The 13,892-nt window shown below is 45.8% G+C and overlaps 1 long non-coding RNA gene across 1 annotated transcript in view; it reads right to left on the reverse strand.

The window, feature by feature from the left end:
• LOC118013429 overlaps positions 1-13,641 on the reverse strand; it is an 89,545-nt gene extending 75,904 nt beyond the window's left edge. Inside the window, exon 1 of the long non-coding RNA XR_004680012.1 lies at positions 13,490-13,641. This is a non-coding gene — a long non-coding RNA (uncharacterized LOC118013429). The remainder of the gene's footprint in view (positions 1-13,489) is intronic.
• Positions 13,642-13,892: the final 251 nt, after the last annotated feature.

Below are 13,892 nucleotides of genomic sequence, written 5' to 3' on the forward strand. Positions count from 1 at the left end.
AAGTTGTTCTGACACGAAACAGCATTCTCTTGGAATAAATTGGTTTCCCTTGTCTAAATACAGGTAAAGATCTATTAGGACCTATACACCTATTTGTGGAGGTCTCGTCATTCAAAAATAGGCGGGTCTTGACTCTAGTCAAGGTAAATCCGCTCGGATTCAAAGTGACTGGATTAACGGAGGAAGCGTGAGGGGATCTCAGACTCCCTTTCGGGGTCTCCCCACTCAGCATCTGCATCCCGCTGTCCTAGTGCGGAGTGATCTCTCACAGGTCCCCGAGCTTGGTCACAAGCTATCAGTTTATTATCTGTCTGTAAAGTGGAAAGAAAGCAGCTCCTCAATTCCTTCTCCATGGTGCAAAGCCTTGGATGGACAGAGAATTTATGACATTTTATCTTCCATAGCAAATGCATTTTTCAGGAGAAAGACCCCGTGGAAAGAATAGAATGTTACGATCCTGTAGTCTTCTCAAACTGCTGACTAATGAGGAACGAGCGTCTAAAATAGCTGATTTGGTCTCACCCGGGAAATGCACTCCCCCCACTTCCTCCCGCCTCCTCTGGGCACCACAGCTGCTCTGACCTCTAACCTGCCCTGGGGCTTTCACATCCCCACAGACTCCCAGTCTGCCCAGTCTGCAGAAAGCCTTTCTCAACCCCTCTGGGCACCAGAAGCACGGCCCCTTGAAGGATGATCAGATGAAGAAGGGGAAGGATGAGAACAGATGAGTCCAGAGATTTCTGAGTTACATCTTTCTTGTGAAGAGTGCCAGGGCTTTATAGAAGAATTCGAAGGCCCACAGCATTCCTCCCAAGGCTCCCAGAAAAGTGAAACCTTCATGTGGAGCTTGGGGTCATTCAAACAGAGCCTGAACAAAATTTAATTTTGCCCTGGCAGTAAGGATTTGCTGAGCAAATTAATGCTAGAGTGTAAACAAGGCTTCTCAAGTCGGCCTAAGAGACTGTAAAGGACAACCTGCTTTCAAGGCTTGGAAGCAATCCTTTTACATGCTAATTACAAGCCCTTCGATGGTGGTGAAAGCGGGTCCCTCTGGGATTTCTATTTGCCAACAAGTTGTTTATTTCCAGTTTAAAGGGAGTGAAGGGTCTATGAATTACTGAGGGGCGACACTGTGTTTTGCCCGTACCAGATGAGAGATTGCTTCTCTTCATCTTCACAGGCATCCTTGGAGCTAAGCATTGCTCCGGTCTGCACCTGGGGAACGGAGATCTGGCTCAAGGGGCAGAGCTGGTAGGTCGCGAGGCTTGGGATTCAAACCCGGGGCGAGCCTGCACGCCCTCCTCCAGCACATTATCAGCCTTCGAACGTATTAATTCTGCTTCCTCTTACAGTATATTCCCAAATTCAGTCCCCTCGGCATTTCAGAGTGGCCTGTCTCTAGCGCAGATTAGCTAGCTCTTGTAAACTCTGTCTTCACTTCAGGAACAAGGAGAAGGGGGCATTGAGCCAAGAGGCAAGCTGTCAGAGAGGGAGGTTGCAGGTCCGGGCTAATACATCCTGGTCTGTGGTGCTTCCTGAGCTCTACCAACCGCTCTGCAAGAAGACGTGATGGAAAATCACTCCCTCTTTGTTATATCTTTTTGTTCTTTGGGGAAGATGTTTTCAGCACTCGCTCGCGGGAGAGACCGACTGTCTGTGGCCCCCTGGTCAGGCCAGATAGGCGAGGATCCCGCCTGGGGAAGGGTAATGGAGTGGATGCCAATGCCGGGTAGGGAGGTTTAACCCTTTGTGCCCTTTTCCGGTACGGCTGCCACTGTCTACTAAGGTCCGAAAACCCGGCAACATGTCAGAAGATTACAGCGTGGTTTTAGAACTACTACAGAGGTCTACCCTCCCCCAGCATGAAGCAGTATCTACAAGTCACATCAGAACCTTCCCACTTAGACTTATTTTTAAAGCATTCACAAAACACATTTTAGTGAAATTGGAGAACTGGAGCCTTTGACCCAGAAATGAAACAGCTGTTGGCTTCCAGACTGCTCGTCACGAGAGAGAAGACTTGAAACACCAGAAGCAAGTTCAAACCCTTTAAGGTGCAGTATTGCTCTTTATATAAGTGCCAAGAGCTGCGCAGCAGCATATAATGCACAAAACAGGTTTCAGACAATCATAAGGCACAACGTATGAATCAAGCATTTAAAATATTTATTGATGCCGAAATTTTTGAGGCAAAAAAAACCCTGCCTCGATAGCACTCATCACCAATAGGACCGACTGTTTGGATGCAAATAATCTTAACTGCTTGCACACCCATTGGTACCCTTTCAGCTAAGGAGCCATTCAGCCTCAGCTTCAAGTGCAGAGGAAGTGCAAATAGCCTCTGCACTTCAGAGCTGAGTTTGCTTTGCTAGGAAACCGTTGAGCGAAATCCCAGCACGCTCTGATTCATTCTGCCTGCTGATTGGCTGCTCTCCTGGCCGCTGACATCATCCTGTTGCTGGGTGGAAAACTGCTGCCCCGCCGTCCACCCTGACTTCAGATTCTGGTGAAGGGGACATTGTACTCAACAGCGAAATCAGATTGTAGCTCAAACGGAACGCTCTCCTTCTTGTGTGATCCTTTCCATCATCCTACCCCTCTTAAACGAGAGGGTGCCTGCCCCCCCCCCACCCCATAACGGAGCAAAATATTTTGTGTGGCACCCTCTCCTCCAAGCTACCCAAACCCAACCCCCTCTAGAATACCTGTCTTCTTTGAGTGTAGATGGTCGATGTTGTCTACATTTCCCAGATGAGGCTGGCTTTCCGATTAGTTTATGTCTGCCTTTATCAACAGAATTGAAGTATGTTCTTACTTGCTACTGCGAATTGTGAAGTAGTACTTCGGACTTTCTGTAATAAATGCCTTCCCGGCTCTCATTATTCTCCCGGTGTTGTGTGGGGCGTTGATAAAGGGGGGAAGGGATGGCAAAGGCCAACTGGGCTATGGCCCTTTGCAGTTTGCAGAGCGCTTTTTATGTTCGTCCTCATTGGTCCCTCACAACAATCCTATGAACTAAGTATATTGTTTCCTCCATTTTATAGATAAGGAAACAAGCCCCCCAATATTAAATTCTTTTCCAGCCACATAGTCAAAAATGACAAAGCTGTGACTCAAACCCAGGCTTTCCGACTCTCGGTTCTGAACTTTGCCCACTTGGACACTGCATCTTGCAGCCCAGGGAGACTTAAGTGACTTGCAAGGGTCAGTCCAAAGTGGCTAAACCAGTGCCAGGACTGACCCAGCAACCCTCGTTCTCTGTACAAGACCTTTTCTTCTAAACCTCTTGGGAGCTCTCAAGACACCATACTTCAGGTTTTCTTTAGGAATGTTCTTAGATACACATTTATTTTAAAAATCCCTAGGCTTTCACAAGCTTTTACTTATTAAGTGAAGCTTTAAGGGAAAAAAATAGAAGGCTAATAATTCAGATGCACATTTGCATGCATTACATAAGGCTTCTATAAGGGGTAAGGTTCTCTAGTTGCAGGCTTATTTTAAGTTTTAATGGAATGACTTTGACAGAGCAGAAATAGCAGGCTTCATACCAGCTCAGTGACTTAGGTGGCAGAGGCATTTCTGAGGTGGAAAATGGCGATCCTTCTCATCTCATCTCGGAGGAAACACTGGATTTCTCTTGTTGATTTCCGGCTGGGATGATTAACCACCATTTGCTTGGCTTTCATCTTGCCTGGCTGGGGCTTTGCTTTCATCTCATTCATTGCTCCAAACCCTTCCTCTCTTCAACTTTTTTTTTTTTTTTTTTTGAGATTTTATGTATCTGAAAGAGAGAGAGTGTGAGCGGGAGGGGGGGGGGGGGGGGGGGGGAGGGGGAGGGGCAGAGGGGAAAGGAGAAGCAGACTCCCCACTGAGCGCAGATCCTGACTTTGTGGGCTGGATCCAGGGGACCCTGAGATCATGACCTGAGCAGAAGTCAGATGCTTAACCGACTTGAGCCGCCCAGGCGCCCCCTCTCTTCAACTTTTAATACACATTTGAAATATGTCAGCCTCCCTAAGTAATTTTTACAGAAGCAGAGCAAGAAACCACGGAGTTACTCCTTGGAGTCCACTACATCTGGTTTGCTTAAGCAAAACCAATACTCCCTCAGCCATCCTTGTTTTTAAAGGAGACAGATTCCTTCCACAAGGACTTGGGAGACTAAAATGTTGGAGGAGGGGATGAGGGGGTGAGGGGCGCAGATGACTCAGACGTGGAACCGTAGGTGTTTATTTTCTTTCTCCATCTTTGTGAATGCAGCCCCGAGACATAGCACTGTGACTTATGCTTTACAATTTACATAGCTGATCTCAGGTACTTTGCGTGTTTCCACCATCCTCTCAATAGTTACCTTTTCCCGCTTTGGGGACACTGTGGGGCTGTGTGTCCCTCTAAATCCTCATGTTTCTTGACTCCTGTGACTTACGTATACATGGGTCACTCTCGATTTCAGCACAATCTCTCTCTGAAACTGCTTCATTTTACACTGCTCAGATGTTCATGTTTTCACTGCCTGTGGAAGTACAAACTTACTGATGCTTGTCTTTCGGTGTTATTTTAAGGTAACAAATAATTTCTCATATTGAAAACTAGAATCTTGGTCTCATGAACTCTCCGGAGTGAACCTAGTCAGTCTCTGCATCCAATTCTCCCCACTCTGTTGAGCGAATGCACCACCCCTTTGCTCCTTCTGTCCCTTTGCAAGAAATGTTTGTCTTCAAAAAAGTCTACAGAGTTAGCTCTCAGTAAATGTTCAAGGAAAAAAAAAAATCCTAAGGCCACATAGCTAGTTGGTGGTGGTTAAAACTAAAATTAGATCCCAACCGGGTGCCTGGGTGGCTCAGTCGGTTAAGCGACTGCCTTCGGCTCAGGTCATGATCCCAGGGTACTGGGATGGAGTCCCACATCAGGCTCCCCGCTCTGCAGGGAGCCTGCTTCTCCCTCTCCCACTCCCCCTGCTTGTGTTCCCTCTCTCGCTGTATCTTTCTCTGTCAAATAAATAAATAAAATAAAAGTACTAAAAAATAAATAAAAGCATTAAAAAATAAAAATAAAATAAAATAAAATAAAATTAGATCCCAACCTCACTTAAACAAATATTTTTTGATGAAGAAACGCATTAATGTAGGTTAAGACATTTGTACAATATCCAGCCCATTCCAAAGCTCCAGGCATGAAAGCTCTCTCCTGGGATCCCAGGAGCTGGATCACCCCTTTCTCTTAATCCACCCAACTTCCCCTCCATGCTTTTTGATCTCCACTGGGAGATTCATTTTGCCTGGAAAGTGACAGATAAAATCAGGTCAATGAGCATCCATCATGTTCTGAACTAGATGATCTCAAAGGGCACTTCCAGCCTGGCCTCCTAGGTCTTCCGGCCCTTTGCAAAATTATGCGTACTAGGTTAAGAGTTCAGGCTCTGGAATCAGGCCTCATTCACACCTCAGCTCTGCAACACACCAGCAGACTGAGAGGAGGGACAGAAACCAATATAAACTTGCAGATAATTTAACCTCCCCCGTCTGTTTCATTTTTTTAATAAATCAAGGGCAGTCATAGATGCACTTCTTATAGGTGAGGATTAAAGAGGATGAGGCCCATGAAGTCCAGATCACAGAATCAGGATGTGGGGTGTGGAAGAGTCCCCAGGATATGCTACTGCGTATTTTTGTCAAACGGACAAAAATTCAGATGCCATAAGGGGAAAAAAAAATCAAGGTAATGAGGAATGAGTGAAAGCAAATTTCAAGAATGAGTCTCTGTGGCACTCATGGTTCTGTTAAAGAAAAAAAAAAAGTGAAATATGCAGGGATAGTATGAAAGACTATAGATGTATCTAGATGATTAACTTCAAAAAGAAGGATTTTTGTTGCTGTTGTTGTTAATGAGCTTTGCCAAATAAAACTGTGGCTTTTATTACATTTGGTGAGCCTGTTAATTAGAGTCCTATTGGCAAAATCCAGCCCTTTTGATATCCTTGGTGGATGAAATTGGGGATCAGCGACGCATAGAAGGAGTTACACATCCCTTTTCTCCTGATTTCACTGCATCACTTGCAGAATCTCTAGGATAAACTACAGAGACTAAAAACCTTCACAAAATAGCAGAAAATGTTTCTGGAGAGCAAAGCATACGACGCGGTGGCACTGACTCTGGGGAAGGAACAGGAGCCTTTGTTACTAACTCGAGCAGACCTGGGGAAAGTCTGAAGGGCTCAACTTTGTATTTCAGTCCTGGAAATGTATCAAATAGCCTGGCTGTTTTGTACAGTTTCTGCAAGTCCATAAAAAAGGATGCAGGCTACGTTCCCGAACAGATGTGTACTGCGTGTCCACCACACACAACACACTGCACTCAGGGTTGGGAAAATGAGTTTTACTCATCCCCATCCCCACTGACAGAAGTAAGACACAATGTTGCAAGCACTGTGATCCACGGGGGCGTGGTTTCCATCGGTTCCCATCGTAGTGCACTTCTCTCTGGCTACCAGTTAGGGAGACTCTTCCCAGGATAAAAATACCCTATGGCATCCAACACATATTGACTGATCAATCAATAATCACCCAGAAGGAAATCTCTAATACTGCCAGGCTAGGGGGCTGAAAGTCCCTCTGAGACCTGTCACCGATTTTAAAAGTAGGGTCTTAAATTAGCAAAAAGAAGACATGTTTATCCGATCTGCATATGGCATAAAGTTGGGAGAGAGCTAGCGAATTGACGACGAAAGCAAGATTCAGAAAGATCTAGCAGGCTGGGAGGATGGCCTGAAACCAAGAAAAATGTAAAAATTTGTATTAAAAAACCAAATATATAAAAACAGGAGGAGAGCGAGCTGGCTGGGAAGCAGCCCATGTGAGAAGACACAGGGAATGATTAACTGGAAGTTCTTCTTGGTTTGACTACAAGCTTCTTTAACAAAACCAAATGTCATCATTAAACCGTAGTTTCCTTCAGGGCAGGGATCACATCTTAAATATTTTAATATCCCTCCTTTGCCTACCATAGGGCCAAATACAGAGTTTGAGCTCTACAGAACTTTCTTAAACGCGGTCAAAAGTGAAAAAGCTTAAAGCAATAGGGCTCTACTAATGAAGGAGTCGTGGTCAGAAGCACCAGGAAAGGTTGTCCACTCTCCTCTCCTATAGGAGCCTTCCCGAGACTGCTCTGGGCTTTCTCCTCCTGTCTCCTTAAGTTGATGACCAAAATCAGAATCCTCTGCATGACTTAGAGGGCTGACTAGATGGCTGCCTGACCTCCAGTCCCACTTGGCGGGACTCTGCTTGCTCACACAGCTCCAGCTCTTTCGGTGCCTCCAAGGCCCCTGAAGGAGTTGGGGACTCCGCAGGGAAGACTCCTCCCTCCAACCCCACCTCACACACATCTGTTCTACCTGCTTCTCCTGCCTCACTCTGGCATGTTGCTTTAACTATTTCGGGGAACCCTCCCCTGAACCACCGCAGCCCAGACCTGAGCCCTCTATTGCACGCTCTCCCGCTTCTCAACGCTGTGTCCCCTTTCTAGCACTTCTGCAGTCCTCATTCAATGTCAGCCTCAGCCGTGGCACTGTTGTTTACCATCGGCCTCCCTGCCACAGCGTGAGCTCCGTGAGGGCAGGGGCATTGGCCGTCCTGCGTCTTCACCACTATATCCTGAGTCCCCAGGTCAGCGTTTCTCAAACTTCGGTGCCCATGAATGACCTGGGGGATGCTGGTAAGCTGCAGATTCTGATTCAGTAGGTCTGGGGTGGTGCCTGACACCCTGCATTTGTCCCAGATGATGCTATTACTGGTCCTCTGATCGACTTCGAGTAGCCAAGTCCTGCAACTCATGTGTGCTCCCTGCCCTTAAACCACCCCCTTCTTTCTACCGCCCCCCCCCCCAGGTCTTCATGGGATCCCCTCGAATCTCTCACTCAGATGACCGGGTCCCCCAGCTGGTCTTCCTACCTCTGTTTTCCAGAGGTTCAGCCCCTGGACCACACACCTTCCAAGTGTCTTTCTTCAGTGTAAGCCTAATCATGTTTCCCCCTTTCTTTTAAAAACTTTAGAGACTCCTTGTCACCTTGTAGGAAAAACAAACAAACAAATGAAAACGAAGTTTCTCAGTCTGGCATTCAAGGCTTACCCCTGCCTACTTTTCTGGTCCTACCTCTTCTGCGTCACCATCTTACACTCACACTCTTGCCCTCTCAAAGCCTTTGTGGATCCTTGAACTCAGAAGGCTATTCTATTCCTCCCTACCTTTGCTTAGGCCATTGACTTTCCTGGGAATACCCTCTCCAGCTCCATCTGCCTGAGGGAGCTGACATCCACACTCTGATACTGTACAAGAAGCATTTCTAGGATTCCTCTCTCATGGAGAATTGGCTGCTCCTTCATTTGGGTTCTGCTGCAGCAACTTATGCTAAACTAGCTTATTTACAGGGCAGCCTTCTCCTTCCTGCAGTGAGTCCTCTGAGCACAAAATGGCATCTCACTCATCCCTGTAACCTTCGTGCCTGGCACATCGCTGGTACATAAGGCATGTGTAACATGAATGAATGAGTGTTACCATGCTCTGCTCTCAATGCCATATTTTAAGGGGGGTTCTTTGACACAGTGGAGCCCTTCTAAGGAAGGATCATCAGCATTGGTCCAAAATCCCCATGAGAAACAGTTCAAAAAATGGTCTAAACATGAAGCCTGGAGAAAAAGATGTGTCTGCACATAGTAGGTACTCAATAAATATTTATGGAATGAATGAACAAATGAGTCATAAGAGCTCTCTTCAGTTGGAACTGTCAAGTAAAAGAGAGATTGCATGCATTCTGAATTATCTGTAGTTCCAGGAGCTCAAACATTATATCAAAGGCAGAGATCTCAGCCCGATAAAATGATGAATTTTCCAACAAGACCAAGATGTACCAAATTTCACTTTCTCTAGGAGCCACCTAAATGATCTCCTTTTACAAATATAAAAACTAAGTGACACGACTTAAGTCTCTGGACCAGTGAGAGTTATTTTGTGGCAAATGAAAGCAAAAAAATTAAGTTGTGGGTGATTTATTGCCTCGGATGGAGTCATTAGGTGCCCCTCTTTCTCCTCCCAGCCCCGGCCTTCCCCTGTGCTGACTTCAGTGTAAAGACCCTCCTCCCCCCACTCCCACTGTAGCTCCCAGCTCACTTCTCCCAGAGCAAGGGAAGGACATCCTCCCCCATTTCAGTGCTCCTCTAATGGAACCATCTGGAACTGTGGCCGAGCGAAGCCCATGGCCCCAGGAAAGTGGTTCTCTGGTGGAACAGAGGATCACATAGCAATGCTGGACCCAGTGCACCTGAGGGAGGGGGACAGGGACAGGGCTGAGAATGGAGGAGAGGGCAATTTCCCAGACTAAGACGGCCTAAGGGTTACCCAAAGGAAAAATAAGAGCAGGAGGATAAAAAATCACAGTTAGCCACCACAGCCTAAATCCTTGCTCCTACAATAAAACATGTAACTGCATTCAATATTCCATTTTTTGCACATAATATAAATTCGGTTGACAACCACTGGTTATTAAAAACTCCCAAGCAGGGGCACCTGGGTGGCTCAGTTAGTTGAGCGACTGCCCTCGGCTCAGGTCATGGTCCCAGGGTCCTGGGATCGAGCCCCGCATCAGGCTCCCCCTGCTCTGTGGGGAGCCTGTTTCTCCCTCGCTCTGCTCTCACTGCTTATGCACGCTCTCTCTCTCTCTCTCTCTGTCAAATAAATAAATAAAATCTTTAAAAAAAAAAAACTCCCAAGCAATTCAACTTACATTTTACTAACCTGGTAAGAATTCACTAGACCAGTTGCGCATTGACCTTCTTTATTCATTTCTTCAAAAAAATTTTATTGTATCGAGGATGTAATGATGAGAAAAAACTGTCCTCATGAAGCTTACGATCTCACAGAGCAGGCAAATAAGTACAAAAACAATTGCAGAGCAGGTGCCAAGTAGTGTGAGGAAATAACCTATTTCCATATGACCGTATCAAGATATAAAAAGATAAAGCAAAAGTTTAACCAAGCTTCTTCAGGACTAAATATCTGTTTTCTTTGTTAACTTGACCGGCTGCATCTCTGAGTGATGATACATATTGGCCAAAAAGTTATTTCTTGCTGAAGTAACCTCAATGTTTCCCTGGCCTACCAGGAGAAGAAATGCTATCCACCGGCTTGGCGCACTCAGTCTCAAAACCTAGCAAACACTCACGGACGTCCCATTGTGGACACTGAGGTCACCACCTTCAGAGCACAGAAAACAACAGATTACTTTAGATGAAATGAGCAGCTCCTATCAGTGGCTGGGTCTATAAAGAATAAAAAAGGAGAAAGTGAGGAGAAAAGCAATGTCTCGATTTCCACACCATCTAATTGCTTGTGTCACTCATACTTCCAACTCTGGTCCTGTTTCACTTATTTCTCTTGGGTGGATGTTTTGAACTTCTACCATGATCCCACAAGGGGTATGACCTCTCAGATGTCCCCTTGGTTGTGGACATTCTTTTCTCCATCTGTAGGGACATGACATACTACTCGTCCTTCCGAAGCTGCGCATGAGGAGGTTTGGGTGATACTCCTCTCTCGGGCGGAGAACACCGATGCTCTATTTTACTTGTCTCTCCAGCCTCAATCATATATTTCAAGTTAGTTAGGTCCTGATGATGGCAAGGGTAGTTGGGTTACAAAGTTTACCAGGCTTCTGTTGTCTGCCTTTCAAATGATTTTAAACATTTTTCCTGTTGCTTATTGAAACCTTAGCCGCTCCTAAGAAGCACACTATACTTACACTGAGTCAGGGAACATCTAGGAAACTACTCTGGATTATGTCATTATCCCTCTGACAGGAAGCCCAGATGTGCTACACTCAGGTGACCTAAGAGGCAAGGGGTTCCATCGTAATTGCTGGCCCACAATGTGGGCTCAGCCGGGCTGACATTTTAATTTGTCTCTTTTGTGGCTTCCATTATCCTGGGGACCAAGGTATAAACGTGTCTGGAATCACAATTTGTGGAAAGTTAGTAAAGTTTTGGAACAGTGCCAGGACCATTCAGTGCTTGGGATGGATTTCTTGGAGTCTCTCCAATTGTATGGGTTGTCCATTGTGCCATGTGGCCAGACTTGAGTCTAGAGTAGACAATTAAGATGAAATTATGTTTACTGCAGCCTAGTTGCACAATGGAAAAAAACTAAGGTGATCGGTCTGGAGAGGGTTGCTTCTGTGTTTTAGGAGACTTTCGAAGGTTCCACGGAGGAATGCTGCTTGCGTGTGGTGAAGCTTGGGGGTGCTTAGAAAGCAATTACTATACAAATATAAAAGATGATTTAAAACAGAAATGATGGCTGAGGCTGGAAAGGCTCTGGGTTTTGGCAAATGTGCTGTCTACTGAAAATGAAGGTAGCTTGATGCGATAAACAAAAGCATGGCATTCTGGTTAGGCCTCGGTTGGTAACCCAGCTTCACCACTTTTTGGCTGGAAGACTCCGAAAAATTTCGCTGCTTCTCAGAAAAGCAACAGTATCGTGAAGTTAGGGTTAAATTAGGTAATAAATACAAAACGTTTAGCATAATGACTGATGCTACAAAGTGTTCTGCCAAGCCTTGTAAGTAGACAATTTAAAACGTTATATAAATCCAGTGGCTTATAAGGCTTTTAGGGTCTCAAACCTCCCTGGGAACTTGATGAAAACTATGGGTCCTTGTCCCTCAGGGGGGAAATGCGCATATACAAAATTTTTGTGCACAGTTTTAGGGAATTCAAAGACACGAGGCTGTACAACCATAGACTTTAGGTGAAGATCCTTTGTTCTAGGGCTAGGTCCATTCCAAAGAGAGAGAGAAAGTCCTCAGTTTTATTTATTTTGTACAATTTTTGATCATTTATAATCATAGTTTCATAGCTTTTTAGATGAGGAAGGGATTTTTTTTAAAGATTTTATTTATTTCAGAGAGAGCAAGAGAACACAAGCAGGGGCAGCGGCAGGCAGAGGGAGAAGCAGGCTCCCCGCTGAGCGGGGCTCAAACCCAGCACCCTGAGATCATGACCCGAGCAGAAGGCAGATGCTTAACTGAGCCACCCAGGCACCCCTGAGGAAGGGATTTTAGCTAGTCTAAATCCCCTCCGTCTTTTTTGGAATAACAACATTAAAATCCTAAGAAAATATCTGGTGTTTCAGATAAACAGGGAACTCGATCAATTTCACATTTCTGTAATTTAAAAAATAAGTTCTTTTTATCACCTACCCTTCATTTTGAGGTATTCCTTAAGATGTCTCATATTTCCCCTCTGTTCCTAATCCTGTGCTCTGAGATACATTCCCCTCAGAAGCTCACGTCCATTCAAAGCCCCATGATGAATACAATGAGCATTTTCTCTGTGTATTTTAATTAGCATATCAAAACCTACTCTGCTGTACCCATTTGATATTGTGCTATTTGCTGAACTATACTGCTAGAGTATAACTTCATCAGGTAGGAATTTGTATTAACAGAGTTATCGAGCACCTATAATGGGATAGGCTCCGTTCCTTCCTCCTAGGATACACGAATGAATAGAACCCAGACAGAGACGTGTGCCTCATACAGCTTACAGTCTAACGATGAAAATGATCTTTTCTTTCGGACGAATGTGACCGGGGTTGAGATTGTATTTGTGGACAGGAACAGAGGTAACCCGCAAGTTTTCAACCAAGCGAACATCACCAAAACCTCCACTGCCATTCCTCAAGGACACCTGCCTTCATTTGCTTAAACAAGAGTTGGCCGTGTGGGCAGCACTAAACACGGACCAGCCGAAGTGTGTCTGGGCAAAATCCCACCCATAGCTTCCCTCTGGCAGGAGCAAGAATCGGCCATGTTAGGGAGATCATCCCTTGGTTTTCCACCGCAAAATGTTTTTAAGCACTTCTGCTTTGTTTCCGGGATACTTTGGGTGACTTTTGAGGAGAAGGTGAGCAAGAGAGCGAAGGTCCTGGGGTTTAGCAGTTTGCTGTAGTTAGAGCGGAGCAGGGAATCTGGCTGACAATGTGGGGAAGCAGCAGATTAATTCAAGAGATAGGAGACTGGAGCGTGAAAAACTGGAAGGAGCTCAGATAAGTGACAGGGCCAAAGGCAAGAGACGTTAAAAGGCTTCGAAATCCTGTGCTCCCGTTCAGTCTGCGTCGCAATGATGACACAAAGCCAGGGTCACTAACATGTCGCTGGGATCCACAGGCTCTGAGCAACTCGCCTGACCTCACTCGGAATAGGGGTAGGATGATGTTGCTGCAGCCCCGAGGACAAGGGACACAGACAACGGAGTTGAGGTGGTGCTGGCAGGTTGGGGCTAGAGGCTCCAGTCACCTCAGCCTCTTGTCCTGTCTAGGGGAAGAGACTGCGGGCTCCGTTCTGAAGCTACTCTGGTTGGCCACGGTTACAAGAACTATGGCGCCAACACACCCACGCGGCTGCCTTCCCTGCTTTGCTTTTCCTACCTAGAAAACATCTTACCCATTTTTGTTACCCTCCACATGCGGAACTTCACCCTTGTCTGGTTAAGTATACTCCCTAGTTCTTGGGAAAAGGGGAGACACTCTTCTTGGTGTTATCAGGAGGATCCAACTCAGACTTCGCTTCAGCCCTTTCTTACCCGAGATGTCACCGCGCAATGGGGTAAGACCTATAGTGGGAAAGCAAAACTTATGCTCACGACATCTGAAGAAGGTGAAATCAACCTACATGAGTGGCATCATTTGCTTAAGAGAACAAAAGCATTTGCTTACGACTGGGTAAGGCAGGGACCTTTCCTACGTGCACCCGTAATTTGCAAGCCACAATATTTTTGGCAGATGACTTGCTTATCTCCTCTCCCAGTGAACGCTTTGACAGACAACAGTATAAATATCCGGCAGCC

The sequence above is a fragment of the Mirounga leonina genome, unplaced genomic scaffold, assembly GCF_011800145.1.
Source record: "Mirounga leonina isolate KUSES-001 unplaced genomic scaffold, KU_Mleo_1.0 Mir_153, whole genome shotgun sequence".
Lineage (NCBI taxonomy): Eukaryota > Metazoa > Chordata > Mammalia > Carnivora > Phocidae > Mirounga > Mirounga leonina.